This window comes from Pleurodeles waltl, chromosome 12 (genome assembly GCF_031143425.1).
Source record: "Pleurodeles waltl isolate 20211129_DDA chromosome 12, aPleWal1.hap1.20221129, whole genome shotgun sequence".
Classification (NCBI taxonomy): domain Eukaryota; kingdom Metazoa; phylum Chordata; class Amphibia; order Caudata; family Salamandridae; genus Pleurodeles; species Pleurodeles waltl.
The window spans coordinates 88708626-88721482 of NC_090451.1; the positions used below are offsets into that span (position 1 = coordinate 88708626).

At 46.9% G+C, this 12857-nt stretch overlaps 1 protein-coding gene across 2 annotated transcripts in view; it reads right to left on the bottom strand.

The window, feature by feature from the left end:
- The window catches only part of NRTN (neurturin), a 134293-nt gene extending 122107 nt beyond the window's left edge, over positions 1-12186 (bottom strand). Inside the window, exon 1 of one of the 2 annotated variants that reach the window (XM_069217104.1) lies at positions 9908-12186. The gene's annotated coding sequence lies outside the window, so the exon portion shown is untranslated. The remainder of the gene's footprint in view (positions 1-9907) is intronic. The other variant, XM_069217103.1, reaches the window with a different exon arrangement.
- Positions 12187-12857: the final 671 nt, after the last annotated feature.

The following is a 12857-nucleotide window of genomic DNA, read 5'->3' on the forward strand; positions in this document are numbered from 1 at the left end:
CCCCACCCTTCTACCTTAGCACCATCTCGCTAGCCAATAGCACAGTAGTGGGGGTGGAGCTTGGCTGCAGAAATGGAGAGAGGACTATGAGTAGTTGGCACAAGTCAGGCACAGGTACACTTATTTCCGAGTGAGTGCATTTGTAATGCACACAGTCTTCGACTGTGAGAAGGCTACTAAGAGAGACCATTGTATAGTTGCAGTGATATCCGGTTCATGCAATTTAATTATTTATTTTGTATTTTTATAGCACATTGCTTCCACCACGGGAGGTAACAGCGTGTTTTTAATAAAACACGGTTGGGACAGGCTGTCTCTTGTAAGGAAACAACAAACAAAAAATGGAATAGCAAAGCAATAAAATAAGACAATGAGAATATAGATACTTTCTAGGCTTTCCAGCGACCAGACACAGTAGAAGGTTTTGAGAGAATAAAGGAGTTAGGCAGGGTTTATAGGTGCTAGAATGATTTTGAGAGAAGAAAGGAGTCGGATAGGATTTTAAATACTATAAAGATTTAAGAGAATAAAAGATCTAGGCAGGATTTTTAAGTAACAAACATTTCGAGAGAATGCGATATTTAGGCAGGATTTTCTAAGTACTATGGAGGAAATAAAAAATCTAGATAAAGTTTTAAGAGGTGCATTTCTGGTCTTACATAAAATAAAATTATATGTTTGATAAATCTTCCGAGTTCAGGCAGCATTAAAACCAGGTGAGATTTTTATTAAGCATTAATATATCTTTTTCTCCTTAGGTTTGCAGTGTCATCTGAGATTTTTCAGGAGTATCACAGGTATTCAAGAGGTAGATGTTGGAAGGATTTGAGGGTGATACATCATATTAGCATGAATTTGATTATAACTTCTACGAAGAGGCAATCCATGTCTCATGTGACAACTAAGATATTGATTTTTTTTTATTTGAGTCTGACGGCCGAGCAGCTTATCACTTTGAGAAGCATCAAGGTTGATGTTGGAATGCCATTTAGAGTGGCGTTACTATAGCCTCTGAATGAGATGATGAAAATTGAAATTCCACCGAAAGTCAATTGGTTGTAAAAAGGGTTTCATTTATTAACTGAGTTGAGAGTAGTTCTCAACGTTTTTGCTAGCGGGTCAAGGTAGGTCACTGAGGTTTGAGAATCAATATATATGTCTACCTATTTTACTTCAGAGGTCATTTCCTCCCCCACCAATCAAAAATGCAATACTGCAGGGAGGGCTCAGGATTCTGATACTGACCACAGGTGAGCGACTGAAGCAAACAAGTAAAATTGAGCTTTAGATTAACTTATTCATCGACTTCCATTTTATACTTTCCACATGAACAAATAGACGGATAGATAGATAGATAGATAGATAGATAGATAGATAGATAGATAGATAGAAAGATAGATAGATAGATAGATAGATAGATAGATAGATAGATAGATAGATAGATAGATAGATAGATAGATAGATAAGTATTACAATGTGCAGTTATGGTTCAGCTGCATTCTTCATTGAAAAACATATTTTGGGATTTGCCTATACCTTTGGTCCACAAGGAAGGATTCGCACAAAATCTGAACCTGAGGTCTATCTATCTATCTATCTTGCACACTAAGCACAAAGGGTTAACATACGTTGTTGAGCTACCTACAGTGAATGAGGTAGCTCAAGTCCCTTTACCATAGTTACACTGAGGTAGAAGTCTTCACTCACAGTCCATGAGTTAAAGTCAATTACAGTCACTTTCCTGAGAAATAAAGTATCACCCCTACACCTATGTGAACAGTTAAAGTCCCTTCCTGTTAGTAAAACCAATAGTCATTCACCTACCATACAGAGAATTAAACGCCTTCCAATAGCAAAACCAAGAGTTAAAATCCATCGCCTTCTGCTTCACAGAGAGTGGAAGTCCTTTGCCAATAGTAAAAACTAGAGTTCAAGTCAGTGACTCCCAGTTACATCCCCGTTAGACTGAAGTATTGTGTTCTTCACCCAAAATAACAGAGTAATTATCTCTGACCTACTTTATACATATATTTACATATCGGTCTCTCTCCACACATAGAGTGAAAATCCTCAGCCCAGTGTAGACGCGAGGTGTAGTCTATCAACCACATTTACAATGGCAGTAAGTGCGCTCAATATAAGCTGAGTGGGAGAAGCCCTCATGCGCAGCTATAAAGAGGATTCAGGACTTCTATCAACAGGTACTGAATCAGCTTCCCTAACTCAGCCTTGCACAATGAATGGTGCAGTCTCATCTCAGGCTACACCAACAAGGCAAAGTCACCTATTAGAAGTTACTTAAAGGGGTCCAGATCTCACCTGAGATTACACAAGGTCAATGTCCCTCACCCAGAGTTACAAAGACAACCAAAGTAACTCACCCATAGGTGAAATACAATTACAAATGTAGCGTGTTGGTGCAGAGGGCCTATAGCATCTGTTATAAGCTCTAAGCCACTCCACAGCTGTGCTCTTAACAGTTCAGTGTCCTAAACAGATATAAAAACTATTGTCCACAGTTACACAGAACTGCACATCTCACCCTAAGAGTCACAGAGTTTACGTCCCTCACATACAGTTACATTGAAAGTTAAAAACCCCCATCCACATTTTCACACACAGAGTATGTCCCTCACCCACAGTTAGTGGGTTAAATTCCTCCCAGTAGTAGTACAGAGTTAAAGACATAGGGGGTGATTCTGACTATGGCGGACGGCGGAGGCCGTCCGCCATAGTACCGCCGCCAAATGACCGCACCGCGGTCAAAAGACCGCGGCGGCCATTCAGACATTTCCTCTGGGCCGGCAGGCGCTGTCCAAAAGAGCGCCCGCCGGCCCAGAGGAAATGCCCCTGCAACGAGGACGCCGGCTCAGAATTGAGCCGGCGTAGTTGCAGGGGTGCGACGGGTGCAGTTGCACCCGTCGCGTATTTCAGTGTCTGCAAGGCAGACACTGAAATACTTTGCGGGCCCTCTTACGGGGGCCCCTGCCGTGCCCATGCCATTGGCATGGGCACGGCAGGGGCCCCCAGGGGCCCCGTGGCACCCCCTACCGCCATCCTGTTCATGGCAGGTTTCCCGCCATGAACAGGATGGCGGTAGGGGCTGTCAGAATCCTCATGGCGGCGGAGCGCGCTCCGCCGCCATGAAGGATTCCCCCGAGCAGCGGTAAGTCGGCGGGAGCCCGCCGACTTGCCGCTTCTGACCGCGGCTGAACCGCCGCGGTCAGAATGCTCGTGGGAGCACCGCCAGCCTGTTGGCGGTGCTCCCGTGGTCGGTGGTCCTGGCGGCCACCGGCCGCCAGGGTCAGAATGACCCCATAGTGCCCTCGCCCTCAGACACACAAAGGCCCGTATTTATACTTTTTTAGCGCCGCATTTGCGCCACTTTTTCACGCAAAAGCGGCGCAAACTTACAAAATACCATTGTATTTTGTAAGTTTGCGCCGCTTTTGCGTCAGAAAATGCCGCAAACGCGGTGCTAACAAAGTATAAATACGGGCCAAAGTGTCAGAGCCCCCAACATACATAAAGTATCTCACAAATAACTAACCTGATGATTGAAATCCCATTCCTGAAGTTACTCAGAAGTGGAGAGTCTCATCCACATTTACACAGAGAGGTATCGTAACAGAGTATTACAATTCCTTGCCTGTGTTACCCTAGGGTTAACGCCTGTTGTCCATCGTTACAGCAAGAGTTAAAGTCCATTGCCAAGAGGGAGAGAGAGGGTTAAGAACTTTTCTCACACCTACACAAAGTTGAAGTCCTTCATTCACAGTTCCACATCAACAATCAGACAAGGTCAGTCCCCTCAGTCACAACAACACCAAGAATTAGGCACCCTCGCCCACGCCTAGCCTGACTTAAAGCCATTCATCCACGGACCCAGTAAGGGCATACCCTAAGGGTTAGAGTTCTTCCTATAAAGTTACTTAAAAACCTCCAACCCAATGGTAAATTTAAATGAATGCCCCTCACTCGTGGGTATATTGAGAGTAACGAGTCCTCATCCATAGATACGCCAAGAGCTATAGCCCCTCTTCAAGAGTTACACAGGGAGTGAAGAGATCCATCCATAGTTACAGGAAGAGTTATGTGCTCATCGCTAAGAGTCACACAGAGTGCAAATACATCATCCATAGCTGCACCAAGAGCTAGTACTGTTCACCAGGAATTAGGCTAGGAGTGAAAATCCGTCTTCCATAGTTACACCAAGAGCTATTGCCCCTCTCTAGGAGTTACACGAAGAGTGAACATCCTTCCTCCATAGTTACACCAAAAGCTATTGCTCCTCTGAGAGTTACACTAATAGTGAAAATCCCTCTTCCATAGTTACACCAGGAGCTATTGCCCCTCACTAAGAATTACACTAAGAGTGAAAATTACTCTTCCATAGTTACACCAAGATCTATTGCTCCTCTCTAAGAGTGAAACTAAGAGTGAAAATCCCTCTTTCATAGTTACACCAGGAGCTATTGCCCCTCTCTGAGAGTTACACTAAGAGTGAAAATCCCTCTTCCGTAGTTACACTAAGAGCCATTGCCCCTCTCTATGAATGAAAACCCTTCTTACATAGTTACACCAAGAGCTATTGCCCATCTCTGAGTGACACTGAGAGTGAAAATCCCTCTTCTATAGTTACACCAGGAGCTATTGCCCCTTTCTAGGAGTTACACTAAGAGTGAAAATCCCTCTTCCATAGTTACACAAGGAGCTATTGCCCCTTTCTAGGAGTTACACTAAGAGTGAAAATCCCTCTTCCATAGTTACACCGGGAGCTATTGCCTTGCACTAAGAGTTACACTAAGAGTGAAAATCCCTCTTACGTAGTCACGCCAAGAGCTATTGCCCCTCTCTGAGTGACACTGAATGAAAATCCCTCTTCTGTAGTTACATCAAGATCTATTGCCCCTCCCAAGCAGTTACACTAAGAGTGAAATTCCCCGTTCCGTAGTTACACCAAGAGCTATTGCCCTTCTCTTGGAATTACAGTAAGAGTGGAAATTTCTCTTCCATATTTAGACCGAAAGCTACTGCCCTTCTCTAACAGTTACACTAACAGTGAAAATTCCTCTTCTAAGTCACTCCAAGAGCTATTGCCCCTCTCTAGGAGCTACACTACGAGTGAAAATCCCTCTTTCATAGTTACACCAAGATCTATTGCCCCTCACTAAGAATTACACTAAGAGTGAAAATCCCTCTTCCATAGTTACACCAAGATCTATTGTTCCTCTCTAGGAGTTACACTACGAGTGAAAATCCCTCTTCCGTATTTACACCAAGATCTATTGCTCCTCTCTAGGAGTTACACTACGAGTGAAAATCCCTCTTCCGTAGTTACACCAAGATCTATTGCTCCTCTCTAGGAGTTACACTAGGAGTGAAAATCCCTCTTCTGTAGTTACACCAAGATCTATTGCTCCTCTCTAGGAGTTACACTAGGGGTGAAAATCCCTCTTCCGTAGTTACACCAAGATCTATTGCTCCTCACTAAGAATTACACTAAGAGTGAAAATCCCTCTTCTATAGTTACACCAAGAGCTATTGCCCCTCTCTGAGTGACACTAAGAGTGAAAATCCCTCTTCCATAGTTGCACAAAGAGTTATTCGCCCCCCTCTAATAGTTACAATGAGATTGAAAGTTTATAACCCAAACTAAGAAATACCTTTATCTTGTCAACTCCAATGACGTGTTAAAGTTTGCTATCTGCATTCACACAAAGTGAAACTTTCTCACACACAGTTAGGTAGAGCTTCAAAGAGTGTAACCCGTGGTGTCCACTATAGCGGCAAGTGAGTGCCTCTCTCTGAAAGTACTCACTTTCAAGTATCATACCCACAGTTACACTTTGTGTGAAAACCTCTCACACAGTGACTAGTCCAAAATGTCTCACACGGTTACACACACATGTAAATTCTCGTATCTAAAGTGGCACAGGTAAAACACATAAACACAACTAGAGAGATAAAGCGCCTCAAACACAAAAGCACAGAAATAATGGATTTCTGGTACAGATATGTACACAGCTGCACCCAGGCTTTCACTATGAATTAATGTCCCTTCCACAACCTTACAGAGAAATGCTGTGTGCCAAGGCCAGAGGTGCACAGAGATAAAGCCCATCACCCCCGTCTATGTATGGGGGTACCTCCTGCTTCACACACATGCACAGTTAGATCCCCACCCAGAGTTAGTCCAGGAGTGAAATCCCCTCTCAACAGATACACAGAGGATTAGGTTAATCTCCCCACAATTAAAGTCCCTCATCTATGGTTTCCCCATGAGTTAAAGGCCCTTCCCCAAAGTATAAAAGTTGTATTACTCCTTCCTCACCAATGACAATTAAAAACCCTCAGCTACAGTGAACACAAAATTGAGTCCTGCACCCACAGTCACATAGAGGATAAGTCCCTCCGTCCCACTTACACAGTTAAATTCCCTGCCCTACAGTTGCCACAGAAGTTAAAGCCCCTCCCACAGAGTAGTAAAGAGGTTTAGACCCCGCCCCCATTGTCACTGAAGGGGCGGGGCTGTAGACCCGCTGTGTTGGTATTACACACGCTAAATCTCCTGATTGTTCCCCGGCAATTCTTACATCTGGTTTCTTCATAACATCTGAAGGTTCTGCTACATAACTGCACAGTGCAGAGCTGACTTCACACCCAGTCAGACTATCTGGGGGTTGATGTCTCCAAAGTGGGATTTGTTCTGAGATGCTTGCAATAACAGGAATGAATTAACCTTGGTACTAAGCTAAGCCATGCCAGGATAACATTCTGCACAATATCTTCAAGGACATCAGAAGGTGTTTAGATAGAATATCAGAACCAAAAATACCCTGGGACATAATAGTGTGTCAAGTATATATACGACAAAAATATTGTGAAGGTGTGAAGGTAAGTTTCTATAGGTAACCAAAGTTTTACTATATATAACTCCACATATACGCACCTTGACAAAAGAAAAAAATATATATATATATATGGTATATGTAAATATGGAATTGACAATAGAAAACCTATATTTAGAAATGTGCACTTGCCTTCTTGATATTTTGGTCCTCGGTATTTTTGACTCAGTATTCTGCCCACACCACATGTTTGTTTCCGATATTGTGTCAGTGACCCCCATCGGAGACCTTGAATGGTCCTGCGTCCAGGACACATCTTCTAGCCGCGTTTCTTCCATGGCTGCAGTTCAATCTCTGCCCTTTGCGGTTAGATCACCGTCCTTCCAAGATCTGACTCCTTTGCCACCACCAAAGCCAGACTTCTTGGGGACTCTTTGTTATACCAGGTGAGGCGCCTCCAGTATTTTTCTTGGCTGAGATGTGGAAGAGACCGTCTACGAGGAGTCCCACCGCTAGAGGTTCCTCAGCTCAGCCCACAGAGTGGAGGTGGCACGCCTCACAGGATGTGAGGGCTCCAGACAGCGGGGGTCAGAGGTCACACGCTCACGTTGTACTGTAAGTAAATGTGCCTGGAAAGGCTGAGGACCAACACGAAAGATGCCGACTTTTTGGTTGCAACAGTGCATCAACCTGCGATTCGATGTGCTTTTTATTCCGGAAAATTTAAATTTAGAGATTATGTACATTTTAGGAACCCCTACAGCGTCCCCAAACCCCACACCTCTCATCGTTAACACCTTCCCTGCTCAAAGGTGCATTAGTTGCCTCTTGGTGTACGTCCCTCTACAAGAAATGTACGTAAATAAAGGACGCTGCCACGGTAACCTCAGGTTTCAGAAGTCCTATGTGTCTGAGGTAAGACTGACCCTTCCTCAGTCCTCCTGTAGACACTGGCGAAACACAAAAATGCCTTAAAACGATCAATAAATAAGTGCGTTTCTAAAACCAAGAAATTGATACATAAATTTCAGGTTGAGAAAAAAAGATCCTGTTGAATTGACCAAAAAAGGTAACCAAACTGATTACCCTTTTCGGAGCGGAGAGAAACGGGAAATCACGTAACTTTCCCGGTGGTAAACAAACACATTCCCCGGCCCGGCCCGAGGCGCCGCGCGAGCCACGCCCCCTCACGAAACGCCCGCAATAATAGCCCTGCTTTCACGACTGCGTTTCTATTACAGCGCCGAGAGTCCGGGCAGGCGATGCCTCCGAGCGCACTGCTCACCCAAGGGCACTCGGGTGGCTGGAGGTAGGGTGAATGAAGGATTCTAAGCCAAATTAAACCTCATCCTTTCACCCACTACGGTGCTAAGTGTTTAAAAAACAGCTAGACCGGGTTTCTGTGTGTAACAATTACCTGGCTATAAAGTTAGAATTTTCAGCAACTGCACTTAATTGTTCTAATAATAATCAGTGATATTAGTATTAAAAAATGTTAACATTAGATTTTTTGTTGTAATTATTCATTATTGTCTTATCATGCTACAGACCGTAGTGTTACCATGTCACTTCCAAGCGCTCTGAAACCATGACGAGAATCATTGAAACCACGGCCCGCGTGGCCGCAGTAGTTATACCATTCAGCCGCTGAAGTGTCCTTCAGCATAGTAATGAATTTACCACCCAGCCACATATTGCACCCTCTGCCGCATAATTTGCCAGGTTGAACTAAAATAAAATCGGTCTCGAGTGCATCAAAAGTTGCCAAAAAGGGGCCGCGTTCGGTGACTTACAGCGGCAGAGTCTTTGTGAGGGGTAAACTGGTTGCCTCTGAGATGCCAGGGGCTCCGGGAAGGGAATAAACTGGTACTAAAAAGATGCAACTTTTGCCCAGATGGTATTCATATGTGTTTAGGTGACGGAATAGCGAAAAGGCGCTGTCAGTGATTACGCTGGTCCGCATTAGCCCGCATTATTACGCTTTAAAGTTGTAAAAAGCACGGAATGTGCTATGCTGTTTTAATAAAAATCGGCAAAGTTTGAAAAAGTGAGATTAGCCCAAGGGCAGGACAGTCCGTGCTGCTAACACGTGCCCGGGTTTCCATGAAGTGCCCGCTGCGCCTTAAAAGTGCAGGGACGTGTGTGAGCCGAGGTGTTCTGTCAGGGGGGTGAGCGGGTGCGTGAGCAAAGCACCATTTTCACCAGATATCCCTCGGGTTTTTCTGGGGGGGGGGGGGGGGGGGGGGGAATCCTTGAACTCTGGGGGGGCTCCGAGCGAGGTATAAAAAGAGAGGCAGTTGAGACCTTGGCATCTGTGAGACTACAGAACTGAGGCGCTGATGGCCTCTAGGCGCTTTCCACGTTTGAACTAGGGAACGGCAGCGAGGAGTGGTCTGAGGAGCAAACCATTCAGCGCCTGTCTAGAGAGCCATGCGTTATGGATTCTTTTAATCCCAGCTACGTCACTTGACACATTGTGTGACCGTGTGTAAAACACAGTATCCCCCCCCCCACCTCTCTTCTTTTGTCTGCCGCGCTGTGGAAACAGAACAAGGGCAGCATGATGTGCGTGGAAATGCGCCCCATGTGACAATTACTGGATTTTTAAATCCTGAGTTTGCAGAAAGACTAGTTTATCAAATTTCATAAAACCAGGAGTGTTTTACGGTCGATTTGAAATTACAAGGTTTCAAATATCAACTCTACATAAATACTGAATCTTAACATAACCCAGCGTAACAAAACATAACAGAACGAATAAACGTATATTATATTTGAGTCTGGCCAAATTGTCGACAATGTAACTTGAATATCAGAGTTCTAATCTTGGCATCTTCAGTTAAACGCACTGTGTGATCCCTAACATCATGTTTCTGTCAAAATATCCATCAAACCAGTTAGGCACCAGTACAAAGCGCTATATCCACACACGGTACATTTCCTTAAATGCCATAATATCTGAAGATTGGAAAAAGCACCAGTCCTGCCCACCACACACCAAGCTTCAATCAATCATTAAACAATAAAAAAGTGATATTTAGATCCAACACACCCACCTTCAGCCCGAGAGTCGTCTTCTGCGTGGGTCCAGGCGCTCGAACACCGGTGGCGGCAGCAGACAGGGGTGCCCAGGCTTGCCCATGCCACCCATTGGGTGGGCACAGGACCCCGCTCCTCGGGGGGTGACGTACGGATCAGCCCTTCAGCTCAGAGCCTCTGCCCCCCAACAGCGGGTCCTCCTCACCACTGGCCCCCATGGTCGCCAGGTGCCCCCCATCCGGCCTCTGGCCAGTGCATGCAGCCAGCATGGGCAGGACCCCACAGATCACTGCCCCCTCCGGGGAACCCCCGTGCCAGGACCTCCCAGGGCTGCACCGAGGTTTACATTCAGCTCTGCTCGCGGTGATGGATGTTTGGGGGGAGATCGTGTTTCACCTGTTTGGAGGTGACCTGTTAGCTATGTTCTTTGCACCGCTACGTTTGACCCAGACATGTTCTTGATGGATTGTCCGTCGAATCGTTTTTATATCCAAACGCTCACCGCTGGTATAAACTCTAAATATTGTTGTTTTTGCTTCAAGTCCCCAGATTTCTTGGTCTGGACAGGCGCTCTCCTAGAGTACATCAAAGCCTCATCTGCCCTAGAACCTTCCAGGACTAGAATTCTGGAAATGACGAGCTCGGTTGATTAACGTTCTGATTCAGAATTCTTTTGCAGCAAAGTTCTAATATTCCATTTGATACGTTATTGAGAGTTCTACAGTCGAATTATCAGTTTTACTGGAAGGTTCTAGATTCACTACTGAATTCTAGAGTGAGGTGAAAGCTTGTTCTCACCAAATCTAGACCCCCATTGTGCGAATAAGAGTTTTAATGTACGTTCAAAGTTCTGATGCCATCTCTATTGCCAAATCGCCGGATCAGGTGTGAGGCTCTAACACCGGTCATTCAAGCTGTAGTAAAGATTATAACATGTTCTAAATGCTCCTCAAAGTTCCATAGCAAGTAGTCACATCACGGCAATGTTCTGGTGCTCAATTTCATGTTATGCTGCAGGATTGTAGATCCCAAAACTCTGACGATGTTCATCACTGTTCGTAAGGAATTCTTCTGGAAACCAAGTTCTAATGTCGAATTCCCGACGTTGTTGCAAGGTTCTATTTTCGAATTCGGAGCTTTCTTCAAGGTTCCAAATTAGAATGCTGACATGGACAATGGTCTTCAATGTTCCTATGGAATGTTTCTGGAAGCCAAGGTTCTACTGCGAAATTCCTGTCATGGTTTCAAGGTTCTAATATCGAATCCAGAGCTCTCTGAAGGTTCCAAATCAGAATGCTAACACTGAGCAATGATCTTCAACGTCCCTAAGGAGTCTTCTTCCCATGGTTTCAATGAAGTCCGAGCTCCGCAAGGTTTATACGCAAAATGCCGAAGAGGACAATGTTCTTCAACACATTAATGAATCGTTCCGGGAGCCGCTGTCTAATGCCAAGTTCCAGTCATTGATGCAGGGTTCTAATCTTGAGTTTAGCGCTCCGTGTCAGGTTCCAGTGCACCACACTAACATTGACAATAGTTCTTAGGGATCCTTCTGGAAGCCAGGGTTCTAGTACCGAATTCCCATTAGTGCTGCAGGATCTGATGTGCACTGCTAGCAATGACAGGGGTTTGCGTCAAACTTAAGGGATCCTTCTGCATGCCAATCGTCCTGCCAAGGTGCTAAACGTACTCAAGCGCCAAGGATGACGCAGGGCGTGTGATCCCGCGTTGACGCATCTGGACCCCCCTCGGGCGGGCACACCTCTCAGGCTTTCCCTTCTGCGGATGGATGTGCAGGGGTCTCAGAGCGACCTGGGCTTCAGTATATATGGGGGGAATGCCCCTGGGGAGCCCCTGACAGCTTGCCTGCTGCTCCCTGCCTCAGTGCAGCCTGATCCCGACTTCAGGGCTGCCAGATCCCTACATCAGCACTGCCAGATCCCTTGCTCAGGGCAGCCAGATCCCTACATCAGCACTGCCAGATCTCTGCCCCAGCACTGCCAGATCTCAGCACTGCCAAATCTCTGCCCAGCACTGCAAGATCTCAGCCCAGCACTGACAGATCGAGCACTGCCAGATCTCTGCCCAGCACTGACAGATCGAGCACTGCCAGATCTCTGCCCTGCACTGCCAGATCTCTGCCCCAGCACTGCCAGATCCCGCGCCTCTCGCAGCAGTGCTGACAGGGTCCTCCTCTCTGCCCAGACCGCAATGGCTTTCTTGGGAAAGGTGCCGGCACTTTCTCCGGCCTGTTTTCTCCTGGAGGGAGGGGCGGGCGGGGAGGAGATCGTGTGAAAGATTTCCTGCTGCTCACTAGGAGTGAGTGTCTCCTTTTCCCCGCCCCGGCTCTCCTGTGCTGAGCTCCGCCCCGTCTATCCGGGGCTCGGATTACCGGGACAGGCGGTGTCTAATGCTGCTCAGGGACCGTCCACGGGGGAGGCAGGGAGCCAGGTGAAAGGCGGAGCAGGCGGTGGGCGAGGTGGGCAGGTGAAAGTCGGAGCAGGCAAGGGGCGAGGTGGGCAGGTGAAAGGCGGAGCAGACAGGGAGCCAGGAGGCCAGATGAAAGGTGGAGCAGGCAGGGGGCCAGGCGGCCTGGTAACAGGCGGAGTAGGCAGGGGACGAGGAGGCCAGGTGAAAGGCGGGGCAGGCAGGAATCCAGGTGACAGGCAGGGGGCGAGGTGGCCAGTTGAAAGGCGGAGCAGGCAGGGGGCGAACTGGGCAGTAGAAAGGCGGAGCAGGCAGGGGGCGAGGTGGGCAGGTGAAAGGCGGAGCAGACAGGGAGCCAGGAGGCCAGATGAAAGGTGGAGCAGGCAGGGGGCCAGGCGGCCTGGTAACAGGCGGAGTAGGCAGGGGACGAGGAGGCCAGGTGAAAGGCGGGGCAGGCAGGAATCCAGGTGACAGGCAGGGGGCGAGGTGGCCAGTTGAAAGGCGGAGCAGGCAGGGGGCGAACTGGGCAGTAGAAAGGCG